At 42.5% G+C, this 14,223-nt stretch overlaps 1 long non-coding RNA gene across 1 annotated transcript in view; it reads left to right on the forward strand.

Moving 5' to 3' along the window:
- The first annotated feature begins 604 nt into the window (after positions 1-604).
- Positions 605-14,223, forward strand: part of LOC112565398 — a 28,474-nt gene continuing 14,855 nt past the window's right edge. The window contains exon 1 of the long non-coding RNA XR_003099396.1: positions 605-1,011. This is a non-coding gene — a long non-coding RNA (uncharacterized LOC112565398). The remainder of the gene's footprint in view (positions 1,012-14,223) is intronic.

Here is a 14,223-nt window from a genome sequence, read left to right on the forward strand (position 1 = left end):
GTAGAGAAGATAGAGGATGAGTTGCTCTCAGGTTTGCATCACTTCGAGGGAAAGGAAGTGCAGACATAAAAACTGTAGAAATTCCTTGAATAAGTTAACTCTGCTGACCGGGATGAGTTCCATTTGGCCTCACCGGGAGATAGCAAGTTGACCGCGGTTAGTGTGTAAGGCAAATCTCTTACTCGCCAAGTTACTAACAGACTCGTTCAGTGAGCCACTCACTGGCTTATCTGTGTTAACCACTCACTAACGACTATCAAGAGGCTCTCTGTTGTTCCTGACAAACTAACAAACCTGAGAATCTTTGCCTCCAGCCCACACACTGATAATCTTCCCTTCTAAACACGTTAATTTGACGACCCTCATCAGCACGTCTCTCACGCACCTCGCACTCACCCTCTCACCTCACCCTCGGCGCTGGCCTCCACATCGCGAATACCTTTAGTATGCGTGCCTGTGTGTGTGCATGTGTTTGTGTGCGTGTGTGTGTGTGTGCAGTTGTGTGTGTCTGTGTGTGTGCTTGTGTGTGCGTAGCTGTGTGTGTGTGTGCATGTGTGTGTCTGTGCGTGCGTGTGTGTCTGTGTGTGTGCATGTGTGTGTGTGCAGCTGTGTGCGCGTGCAGCGCCTGATAGCGCAGTCTGTAGGCGCTCGTGCCGTCCGCCCTCACATCAGTCCGGACAACGAGCTCCTCGCCGGATGAGGGCGCAGCGTCGTGCGCTTCTTAAGGTTGCGCCGAGCGCGATGGATACCACGCTCCACCTCTCCTCGCCTCTGACTTTAATCGTGGAAATCACAGCATCAGACTGACATTCCTCTGCTCACAAGCTGCTGGTCCCGGGGATGCTGCTGACTTCAGTATTTTAACTCTTGTCTCTAGAGATCGCCGGGTGCTCGACTTACATCAGAGTGAAAACCTTTGGGACAATTTACACAACTCGTAAGTTTAAAAACCTTTGACCGTTGTTTTAAAATAAAGGCCGTTGAGTCATTTCTTATTGCTGCTCTACTAAGGTAAGTCTTTTATCTATTCATACAATTTGTGAGAGGGAAATGATGATGAACTATTTACATGTTGTCTATTGTGTTGTGTGTAAGTGTATGTGTGCATCTTTATGCTCTGTGTGTGTGTACCTTAATGGGTGGTAACATATGTTTTTACTCTGTGCATATATTTACATTGCTTGTGTAGTGTACCTACTTATGCAAAGAGAAGTATGTGTGTTTGTGTTTGCGTGCAACACTTCAGTAAATATGTGTGTGGGACACAGCTGTAAATAATGTGTAAACTTATCTCAAATGATTTGTATTGTCCCTAATAAGCAATCTACGGGAGTAAAACATAAAAATGTGTTCATAATAAATTCAATGTGACAAAATTACTCTCAAACACACGGATAAGTACAGGTTTGGACTAAAGAGAGTGCACATCCACACTAGAGCGTGTGAACCTTGTCATATCATTCCAAATAATGTTTATAATATCAAATATCTATATTTACCATTCAAACAATATTTTTGAGGATATGTCCGAAAAGGAGAGCACGAAAGTCTTGCTGTCATCACAACTTTCAGTTCAAGATGCAAAGAATATCATCACTACAGTCAGCACTACTACTTTCTCTCTCTCTCTCTGTAGGTCGATGATCCGATACCCGCATATGATAACATCCTTTTAATCAGTAAACATTGAGGAGATGGGGGAAGATGCTCGGCTGAGAATTATCTCTCAAACGTAAGCTGTCAGTGATTTTTATGGGTATATCTCCATGCACTTCATCAGGAGATTTCAAAACATGGAATAAAATATCTGGTGCCAGGAGGTTTAGCTGCAGACTAACCCGCCTTCATCGCCAGATACCCTCGACGACACTCGGCGATAACAGCCTGCACCCTCCCATCACTGCCTCGGCATCAGTGCTGCAGTCACCACCGACATTTTCTGTTGTTCTTAGCGGTCATTCTTCTCATCAACATTAATTAATTGTACTAGTGTTGAATTCTTGTTCTTATTACAATTTATTCTTCCCATTCTTCTACATTGAGTCCATCAAAGAAAGTTCTAGATTTCTGGTTTGTTAACCCTTCATAATAATATCTTCAGAGGCTTGGTGGAATTTGTTTACATACTGTTGAAGTTTTGCACTAAAAGTCAGACTGTTGTTGTAAAGATCAAGGTGTTGATAGGGTACTGGGCAGTGAACTGTGAGTGGTTCACGGGGTTATCAGGAGTGTATCAGTCTGTGACCTCAATATCGCCAAGTACACATGATGAGTGAGTAAATATACTTCATTGTCACCTGAGTGACTAAAAGATAACGGGTGTAAGGTTCAGTCCTCTGGTTATTGCCTGGAGAAAGGATGCAACATGTTTATGAAAGTTTAAAGGCCAAAAGTGTGATGCTGTTGACAACATTTTTACTTCTTGGACAGTCTGTGTTTTTGTTCTTCTGGACAAATATTTTTCTTGTTCGTACTCTTCAATTTTCGTACTCAAGTCATTATCTCAAGAAAAGACACTATCAGCCATCGCATAATCAAACGCATGCTTTCTGTGATGTAAAAGAAAGAAAAGAACTTTGTCTTGAGATTGAATCCAACCAACAGCTTCCTGGTAGCCACTCCACAAAGTTTAGTACTGCTCTGGCATCCTCCCAGGAACCATTACCACAGCCAGAGAATACAGGTCTGGAAACAGTTTGCAAGACTTTGAAGACCCGACATCACCCAGTCACCAGGCCCACCTTTGAATTCTGATCACCGGGTGGTGAGCATGTTTTTAGTCAAAACCTCTTGCATCCTCAGTTTGAGAACGAAAGATTTGGACTCCCGGGGGAGGTATGATTCTCTTCCCGTGTGCACACATTTCTTTTCCACCCTTTCTCTTCGACACAAAGCGATATTCCATTTTAAAACATTTTTAGCTACAAAATTTTTTTTATTGCTGACTTGGCTTGTGGATGACCTCGCGGCTGCTGATAACGATGAGAGCTCCCAATCAACGGAAATAAAAATATGAAAGATAAAAATGAAAAAGGAGAAAAGTAAACAATCCTAGAATAGATGGCAGAAGAAGATAAGATTCAATGATTTACAGGAGAACAACCACAGAAACGCATAAACAGCCACTTGGCAGCAATATATGAATATTCTACGAATTTCTTTCTTTTCTTCCATCTGTTCTGCTTCTACTTCTTTCTCTTCTTATTCTTTTTTATTCTCTTTTCGCTTTTTTATCCTCCTATTTGTTCTTTCGTCGGTGATATTGTAATAGACTTTATCAGTTTCTTTCTCTACTTTTTTAATTTTTTGTGAATTATTTCGTTTAGCTGATATCTTTTTTTCATAGTCCACTAAACAGTGCATTTGGAAAACAAAGACATGAACTCTTACAGATGTTTACTTTCCATTCGCTTCATACTTCTTGATTCGATAATATTTACCATGTCTGGGTGGGTGGAAATAGCCGATTTATTTATTTGTTTATCTGTGATGAGAGATTCTTTGCGTCACACTCACTAATTCCTGTAATGATTGCTACAAACTCACCAACGGTTGTTCACAGAGTGTTGGGGGAACCAACGGACAGACAAGGAATTACAAGGCTAACCAATTAGACCTTTCTAGAAAGGCTGCAAGAATTTCATGGGGCTTGTTTGTTTTTACAGTTTGTTTTATTCAAGTACTAATTCAGGATTTATATCTTTGTCTCGGGTGATTTCGTGAGGACTTCCAGCGTCTTGCAGACATTGTAAGGGCGGCTTCTGTGATATAAAGTCCGACATTATTGTTGTCCAGTAATAAAATGGGAGAAAGTGAAGGAATAAAAGTGGTTAATCAGCACTATACTTGAATGACTATACACAGATAGTCAGCATTGATGTCTGCGCTCCACCTTGTGGTCTAAACTAGTTTACCTTTATTATTACAAGGGAATTCGTGTAAATAGGTTGTCTGCCATCTTTTGATACAGACAACTTGATTACACACTCTCTGTCACACACACACACACACACACACACACACACACACACACACACACACACACACACACACACACACACACACACACACCACACACACACACACACACACACTAACACACACACACACATACACGCACACACACACACACACGCAAAGAGAAAGAGAAGAAAATAGTGGAGATATAAAGACGATGGGGAGGGATGAGGAAACGAGGCCCGACAAGAGCCAGCCTTCATTATGACAAAATGTGTTGACACCGTATTACACCCTGTCTACCAGCTCCATCTGGCGGCTGACACCACAATGTCGGAGTCTGTGAGCCAAGTCTAATGACTCCCGTGATAAGAAGGTTTGGGTAGCGAGGGAGGGACCTGCTGCACACCCGGCTAATGTAGGGAGGGGGAGGGCGAGCGCCATGCATCTTGCTCCACAGGGTATCTGTGTCAACCACTGTGAAACTTTTTCATGTTCGCTAAATAGGGTTACACAAATAGGTTTACCCTCCTTCTGTCTCTGTCGCCTTCAATCTTTGTAAGGAAGATGGGAGGTGTCTTCATGTTTGTTTTTTTGGTCACCTGTAAAGAATTACAGACACACACTAAAGCATGTTTAAATAATGTAGAAGAGAATTCCTCGTGTGTAGAGTGGTTGTATAGAAACGGTTGTAAACCAGCCTTCTGATACCCTGAAGATACGAGAGTGAAAGTGAAAGAGGAAAATTATTTTTTTAGAGTTGAAATTACCTTTTGTGTATCCATAGGCAACCAACTTAAAATGCAAGTTTATTGAAAGTCTGATAGAAGCCCTGGTGGGCGTCTTTGGCCATACTTTGTCCAGCTGGATTCATTGTGAATAACAGAGAAACCTTAAAACCTGTCTGGAAAATATATTTGTGGAGAGAAAAATACTCTGGATCACAACTTCGTCGGAAAAGTTGACATTAGCTTAGCCGGTCACACAGACCCACAATTCCCTTCTTCCTTTGTCAATAAATGTCAAAAGTGCCCCTTGCTCCTAATTCTGTACAACACTTATTTATGTTATTCATATCTCTTGTGTCTGTGAAACTTTCTGAAGTTTCACTTGCTTCTGTCTTTCCCCTTCACTCTCTCACTCTCCTCCACCTTTTTGACTCCTTCTTTTGTATGTTTTTTCCCTGCGTTTGTAGTGTTACCAAATGATTTAAATATTCCAAAGTCTGACCCCCAACACTGAAGGACAGGGGACCATTCTTGTCACGCACACGTCACGTGTTCCGAACTACCAGTGACGTCTAGCGATGCCCCAGTCACGTGAGCGCGGTGCCCCACAACGAGCTAAGACTAAGTTAGCGCTGGCTAGAAATTCATCCTGATAAATGCTCTCCCCAGATGAGTCGAGCTGTTTGCTCGCAGTTTGCAGAAAAAAAAGATGGTGGAATGACATATGTTCGTGGACGACAGTGGCGCCGACGGTGGCGCTCGTGTTGCACATCTGTTGGCGAGGTGCAAAGTGGAGTCGGTCTCGTTCACAGTTCACTGACAGGCCGTTGGTTTCTGATGTTGAGGCTACAGCAGCTTGAGTGAAGCTTTCAACGCTGATTCCATTCCTGTAACTAATGTTATTGTTGAACATTGGCAAGTGAACACTAGGAGAGACCACCCTCCATCTTTAAAAGAAGTTTTCTGGAATCAGTGTGTGACAAGAGTGACTGGCAGTGTCACTGTTTATTGTCTTGAAAGGAGGCCGTGACACAGTGACACAGAACCTTGCAGACAACTGTGACAAAACGGTAGAGAGGACAATAATTTTATCGTTTTCATCATCCACAACAGTTTTAGTCTCGGCCAGTTGTAAAACAGTTTGAAACAAGACTGAAGTTTATGTGCCTGTGAGTGTGTGACACACAACTAGTTGTGAGGATGACAGTTAAAAACATCGTTTTGCACTCCTCTGGTTCACCCCTGTTGGAATTGGACGGAAAGGTGAGAAGGTTTTACATAAAAAAGATGATTATTCTTGCACGAATGCTAAACATGTGTTTTCTCCATGACTGATAGTTTGAGCGTTCAACAGAATTAGAATATATTTATTTTTGGTAACGGTATCGCCCTACATATGTACCTGACCTACAACTGTGACCTTATTTCATCCCTGTCTGGTTTGTCGCTTGTGTTCTACTCGCCTGCCAGTGTCTGGAAAACATCTACCAAATGTAGCCTCACCTGCCTTCTCACCTGTTCATACTGCATCCCTTCTACCTTCTCCTGCTCCTCTCCCCCTCTGTCATTCCTGCCTCCAACTGTAGCTTTGTTATTCTCTACTCTGTCTCGTGTTTGCCTTCATCCATGTTAATTAATGTGTTTACGCATCTTTCTCCAAACCTCAAGATAGTTTAGCCGATGATTTATTTGAAAATATATATTTTTTTAATTTTTATATTCGATAATGTGTCACTTTTTCCGATAAATATATTTTTCCCTCTCCTTCTTTCTGTCTTTCTCTCTTAACCTCAAGGACGGGCGAAGGTGCTGCAACAGGTTGGCTGTCAAACGCAGTTTCTCCCAGGGTGTGCGAGTTTAGTGGTTTACAAGCTCCTGTTGTCTGCGCAAATCTTCAAGTACATGTAGCCTTGTGGTCCAGCACCAGTGTCCTTAAACAACAACCAAACGAGTCATGTATTATTTATTTGTATGTTTATTCTGTTAATTTTTGTTTTTCGTGAATGGCCGGGCGTCCAGTTCTCAGTAAATGTCATTAACACAGAGTCGTGGGTAACAGTGATTACAGTGATTACAGTTGATTACAGTTGACTTCAGTTGATTACAGTACAGTCGTGAAAACAAGAGATGAGACCACTGCTGTAACACATTCTGAAAACAAAACTTCTTCAACACTTCAGCATGTAGCAAGATCTCTACACTTTTATCTACGATGTGCGATGATATCCGTATCACTCATGTAGATAGTAGGCGGATTTCTCTGAACACTTTGGTCTTGGTAAACACTTTTAACATCCAGCCACCCTGCTCTGAACACTTGTAGCTTATCTTGCTGACACAGTTACCAACTACCCGCTCTCCCTGAACCTCTTCTCTCGATCCTTTATTGGACTTCACATCGATCCCCTAGGGTATATTAGTGTGAAGAGAGACTTCTACTGACCGTCCAGATGGCGAGCAAACAGATCCTAGTGTCCTCTTTACCAAGTCACTGTGGTGCTAAGGATAGTGTATCAGATGCTATGCCCCTCATCAATATGTCAACAGCCTCCGGTCTCATCTGTCTCCGAGTTTTTCTTTCCACTTCCTCCACCTCCAGCATCTTCAGTAACACGACTCGGCAGTGTTGATGTTTGTACTCTTTGAAGATATACCTGTTAAGGTGAGTGTCAGATGGCCGTGGCCTCTACTTGCCTTCACTTTAGTCTGAGAAACAGAGAAGACTCACATGTTTCTTCTGAAGCAATTATCTAATTATCTCAGTGTCTTACTGCTTGACAGCCTGCACGCGCAGTGTTTACCTAAGGTTGAGTGTGAAGGATAGCTTCCTTGGAGACTTGTCTAAAGCCACCCTGACATACAGTCCACCTTCTTTAATACTTTCCGATGTACCCTGACACCACTGCAGGCTTGGATAAAGCCACTACCACCCGAAAGTATGAGGCCGGTGGTTCGAGTCTCGGAGTCGTGGGCTAAGTGTAGCCTACAATTGGTCCTTCAATACTCTGGTAGCAATGAATATCTTTTCTCTTCGTACAGGTGTGAAATAGACACTTGACTTCTTGAAAGTTAAAAAAAAGGTAAATAGATAAGATAGGCGCCGTTATCTGTCATCAAATTCACCAAAGAATATAACCCTGAAAAAAAACGAGTTCTCACTCCACAATGGCCAAAGAGGAATAACTTTTATCATTTGAAATCCACGTCAGCTCTCCTAAGACAGGGAACATTAAAAGCTTCGTGAATCATATAATTTATGTTTTGTTTGTGTCAGTGTTTGACATTTTTTTTTAACTTTGAAAGATTTGCTTTGCACTATAAAATAATCAGCGAAATATCACAACCAATTATCCTAACATCAGGTATCACAAGAAACAGAGAACATCAACATCGACAAAAGCAACTTTCGTTCAGTTTTACATGCAGTGCTTTTATTTTATCTGTCTGTCTATCTTTCCTGACAACGATGCACTTTATCAGGAGGCCTAAAACAATTGTTTTTGTAAGAAATCAGCGGGCAGAGAAGTGTGTGGAAACTAATGGAGTGCCAGAGTCGACTTGCAAGCAGATTTATCGGAACAGTGCGCTGGAAGCTTTTTGTGTTGGTTGCACACGGGAGAGGTGTTCACACTCAGCAGCCTGCACGTGCAACACGCCAAACCGTTTTCCCAACATGGCGAAAGGCAATGAGGCGTGACCACGTGCTGGCTCTCACAGGGTTAGGGACCGGAAAGTGTCTATGATTGCTGTGGTCACAGCTTGGAGACTTTCTTCTGGGGTTTCCGTGGTGATAACTGAGTGGAGATCATATTCTACCATAGTGTACATAGCTCTGGATGTAGACATGGTTTATAGCCTGCGCTCATGTTCTCAGTCAAGTGATGGTTTAATGTTACTGCCGGGACACTCAACAATTTCTTAAAAACAGATTTTTTTTATTTACTCCATTGGACATGAATTTGGATTGTCCTTACTCAGATGGAAGTAAGCGACTGTCAGCGGTGTTGTGGGTTCGTGAGTAGAGTTGACTTTATAGTTTATTTTACATTTTCTTGGCTTGTTTGGGATGTCTTCACGAGCTATAGCAGCAGTAAGGCGGAGCTGATTAGTTTTACCCAGTTTAATTTCACACTATTCCGAGTATTTCATGCGATGGTCTGGTAGCCTTTGAAACCCGAGAGCTGAAAACGATCCTCCATTGTCTGGAGGTCATATCACTTTCCTCCATCAGTCCTCTGGCTTGCTGTCTTTTTCTGGAAAATCGGCTTCTCGGTCACACTTGGCATATTATCTATCGTCCTAGGAACTTTTGTTTCCACTTATTCTCATGGTAGTAAAATGTGTACTTTGTACTTACTGTTTGTTGTGCCTGTCATAAGATGCGCGTAAGGGAAACAACTTTCCTGTCAGATCAAATGTTCTCTACCCCCTTTGAAGTCTGTTCAAGAAAGTGACGATCGATCCTCCTCCTCCTCCTCCTTCTCATCATCATCATCATCATCATCATCATCATCATCATCATCATCATCATCATCATCATCATCATCATACTAAATTGTGTATTATCATTGCACATTATCAACATACCGACCATAGGCTTACACGAGATCACGTGCTGGTGGAAATGTTATACAATGATGATGTGGAATGTAGGAAACTGCCATCGAAGCTACATTTTAAAGTGTAAGGAGACGCAAGTCTATCTAAACATTGAAGAAGATAACAGTGAAGGGGCTAAATTGTTATGTTTAGGTGCAAGGCAAAGGGTATCTATCCATCTGGCCTTGTCACCCTTCCCCTAACTCTGCCCTGCTGGTGATGAGATAACAGGATACCGCTCCATTTTTCTCCCCCTAATGAAACTGCTTCATCGTAATAATTTTACCTGATAACTGTAAGCACAAGGTAGATGTTTCTATAAAGCTAACTAATGGAATATGTGAGCTTCCTTGGAACCAGCCATTATCAAACTGCTGCTCGAGCAATATTTCACATTAACAAAATGAGATTTGTCATATGGCTGTTCCCTTATCGCCTTCATCGTCGCACAGACGTGAATATGTGGACTGATGTCTGTCTGCCGAGACCAATGCTTAGTCCCCTGTTAGTCTCATCGAGATTCAACCATGAAAAAAAAAGCCGGAAGCTTTGTGCACATCAGCCTCGTTTTAGTAGTTAATTGAAAAAAATAATCGTCTGAAAGCAGTCCATTAATAGAAGTTTGTGATTTGAGTTATCGTGGTGTAGAAAGGGCTTCAGCTACAATAGTGTGAGATTACCAAGACCAATGAGTATAGGTAGCCAGGACCCTACAAGACACCATGATGACATACAAACCTCGGAGGTACGTAGAGGCACACAATGCCATCGAGGGCAAAAATAAAGATCGACAAATGTTCTATTGTGGTTTCTGCTGGACAAGGAGCAATGTCCCTTGCTTTCAACCTTTCCAAGGCTAACTGCTCTTTTCATCTGCAACCTCAGTGATTGTTTGATCATTGATTATCGTCGTCATCGCCACAACACCGCGGAACTGCCTGGCGTGACCCGGCGTCAGCGCGCGTGACTTGACGTTCCTCGAGCTGATCAGAACTCGTTGATGGAGCAGGTACCCGGCTCTGGCCTTGGGGACATGGACATCTCGGGTTGCTGTGGCTGAGGGTCACCTGCTGACTCACCGGGAGCCTGCAGGGTGCTGTGACGTAAGATGCGTACACGTGGTGAGAGGGGGCTGATGGGAAGGGTGTGCGTTACATCAACAGCCCCGGTGTCTATGAAACTCTATCTTGATGGACGGTGTGTCAGCGGCAAAGACATCGGCAAATGCCAGCTCGCAGAATCAGGCATGATGGTGGTGTTTAATATTAAAGGCCAGAGGAGATTACTGAAGCCATTTGCTGTGAAAACAAACTACAGGTGATGATAGGAATACATGGAGACAGAATATCATCTGTTTCTCCTCCAACATTCTCCCCTCTGTCCGTGAGTGTGTGCGTGTGAGCGAAAGGTGAATGTGTATATATTTTTTTGTACGCTCAGTCCATGACAGTCATGGGCCCTGTAATGTCCTCTCTTGAAGACTGAAAGAAAAAAAAAAGATTGTCATGATTCTGTTCTATCTAACAAGCTGTTATGTCGCATTAAAGCTCAGCTTTGACATGTTATACAAAACACATCTGACATGTTACCTGTCAATTTTTTCTTTCTTGTATTATTTCTGACTTCGCTTGGTTTTCTTTCGTCCTCTTTCCTTCAGTCTTTATTATTTTAGCGGCACGCAAAGCCCTTTAAAGGAAACTAACTAAAACTCAACGGTTTGCTGTTATCATGCTGTTGTTACTGGAATGTAGAAGCAGTTTGTTAGCATTCTTTGAATTCTCCAAGCTGCGGTTGGCACTTGTTTATAATCTCGTGGGAATGGTACTTAGAAAAAAATCTACTTGCCAGCATCAAGAACACATAAAGATAAGTCAACGGTGTATCTCTGTGACCTTCCATATCTTCACATTTATAGATGATAAAGTCAGACAGCCTCGTTTGCGGGAGGGCGATGAGGGGGAGAGCAGGGGACAGGGAGGAGAAAGCAGAGCTCAAGTCGCCATTAGTTTGAAGAACCTCCATCACTGCGCTTGTGGTCTGATGTATCTTCCTCTCGTCTAGCCTTCGATTTAGAGAACAGTTGTTGTCGGTCCTCAGTCTGTGCCGGTAATTTGCCACTTGCTCTCGTCATGAGGTCTGTAACCCTGGAGGTAACCACTGTTGACTGCGGGGTAGACAGGGGGATGTTTGACTCACCTCCGGGCTTGTTGCTGGCAACATTTCACCACATCCTCCCACTGGGCGCATCAAACAGCTGATTTGGCCAGCTGATTCTTCTGAAAGTGTGAAAGGTGGAAGAAAGGGGTAGTTATGGGTCCTCTTGCCTTTTTCTAGACACGATGAACCACTAACAATGACCTCCCATCATGGCCACCACACTGTGTAGACAGGATTGGAGGCGTGGTTGATGAGCGTGATGGTGAGGACGCCAGGCTGGTAGATGGAGTAAAGGACTGACAGTTTGCTTGTAATAGTCGTCTGATGAAAATGGAGCTTGTTTAAATTCACATACTCTAAAATCTTTGTCTACCCGATACCACAGAGCTTTGGGTGTTGAACTAGATATGAACCATCCTGTGGGCCAGGAACAGTGCAGGTAATTAAAGCATCCTTATTTTTAAATCACCTTGAGAACTCCACCCAACGTGAAATCTCTAAAAATATACCTGCAAGGTGAACAAACGATGGCCAGACTAGAGAATAGGAGCGGGAGATGGGGAAGAGGGAGAGTGTAGAGAACGCTTCAATCAGGGCCTTAGCCTTAATAGCAAGCTAAACGGCAAGGTGCATTTTATCCCCAAAAAGCAAAAAAAAAAACGAAAAAAGCGAAGAGATCCCTGACATGAGTTTAGAGAAGAGCACGTGCGCTCCACGTTACCTTGTGGAGATTAGCGATGATCGGGTATCCTCACCAAAAGCCATCACACACCCTGCACTGTACAAGAAGACACATTCTTCTCTGCTCTCAGTGTTTGCATTAATTTTTCTCGCAACCATCAAATAAAAAAGTTAGTACTGGACAGATAAACCTACAAGGTGCATCAAATGTTTACATGGAAAGAACTTTTGTATACCTATGTTTATCTCTGTAAATATTTGTCTATGTAGATTTTTTTTTTTGTATTGAGTATATTTTGAATATGTCTGTCACATTCACATCTATGTATCACCATCCTGATGTGGCAATACACGCATGTACCTGAGACTACAGAGTGAAACGTACACGAAAATCAGTAAACAAGAGACAGACCGAAACTTGGGCGGACAGACAGACCTGAGATACAGAGTTAAATGCAGACAGACAATAACAGAAGTAAAGAACAATTGACGGAAGAATGTGAGAGATGTGATTGAGAGGACAGCGATGACAGGGATGTGTAGGAAAAGACGAGCGCCTTTGATACCAATAGCAAGGAGGGAGGGAGCGAAGAAAATATTGCTCCAGCAGGTGTTCCTCCTCTCGGTTGCCCTAAATAAGCGGCCAGAGTCTGGCAGCAGCTGGTATCAAAGAACTGCCGCAACATCACCATGTGCCAAGCGACATTTAGCGTGTTGTGGATTATTTATATGTGTTGTGAGAGACCTTTTAGTGTAATGAGCGACTGTTAGCGTGTTCTGGACCAATTATAAGTCTTGTGATAGACCTTTTAGTGTGCTGAGCGACCAGTTAGCGTGCAAAGCATCCATTAAGTGTGATGTTTAGCGTGCTGAGCGACTGTTAGCGTGCTGAGCAATCACAGTTCGCGATGAGCGACTTTTTAGTGTGTGGATCGACCACTTAGCAAGCTCAAGCGATTATTCACCACACATCCACGCTCTCATTTATTGGATACTTTGAAACTTTTATAATAATATTTTACTTTGCAAAAACTTTCAAAAGACAACAACATCAACATCTATGTACAAAGTTATTATCTTCGTTTCTTTCTCCACATTTTAAACATCGTGCTCTGTGTCCCGTGGGCGAGGCAGCGTATGTAATGTCTACTTCACTGGAAATTCAGACTTTGGAAGGCTAATAACACTTAGTTCGGCAATATTTTTAGTGGGATTTTTGTTCGCCGAAAACAACTTTTCTTTGACTTTCTCTTATAAGGCCAACACACTTCGCCAAACATCTGTCATCAGACAAAATGTCGGCGTCAAAGAAAACAAAAACTAACCTCGGGGAGTATCACACCGGCTTGTCTTATCGCTGATGTGGTCAAATTTGCTCGTTTAGCATCAAAGCAACCGGCAAATGAGGCTCATCTGGACAGTTTCCTCCATTTCTCCATCCCTCCCTCATGTCTGCCTCCTGTGAATTCTGATGTGCGTTGACGGGTTGTAAGCCCCTGTGTTGGCGATCCCGACATCCTCCGACTTTAGTTTGCTCTTTCTCCAGGTCCAACCCCCCAACACTGTTTATTGTGTCATTATATCGCCGGGTTTTCCCCTTTAATCTTTTCTTTTTTCTCGGGTGACAGCAAAGCTTCTCATTAGAGAGTAATTACACGCCTGAACAATTCCGATGCAAGCATCAAACAAGTTTCACAAAAAGGTTTCAAACATGATTAATCGCTTCTTCTCATAATGTCTTGTGGAATATGTTCATGCCTGAAAAAGCAATTATAATGGCATTTACGGCTGAAATAGTTGTTAAACTCACACGTGCCCACACACACAAAATAAAAATAAATGAAGCTATGTATGATATTTGTGAGTCGTCTGAGCGATTATTCTGAAAAAATCTTTAGAAATAAAATATGTATGAAAGAATTTACAAGAAACATTGTTGGTACTCATAGAAAACTACATGAGCGCCTTCTCTAAATATCATCAATTAGTGTGAATTAGGAAGTGGAAATTCTTAAATGGAGGATTGAATCCTATTCACACCAATATGACAGGAAGGTATCAAGTCTGGACTGTTAAGTGAAGACGTGGTCCTTGCATCGTC

The sequence above is a fragment of the Pomacea canaliculata genome, linkage group LG5 (genome assembly GCF_003073045.1).
Source record: "Pomacea canaliculata isolate SZHN2017 linkage group LG5, ASM307304v1, whole genome shotgun sequence".
NCBI classification, from domain to species: domain Eukaryota; kingdom Metazoa; phylum Mollusca; class Gastropoda; order Architaenioglossa; family Ampullariidae; genus Pomacea; species Pomacea canaliculata.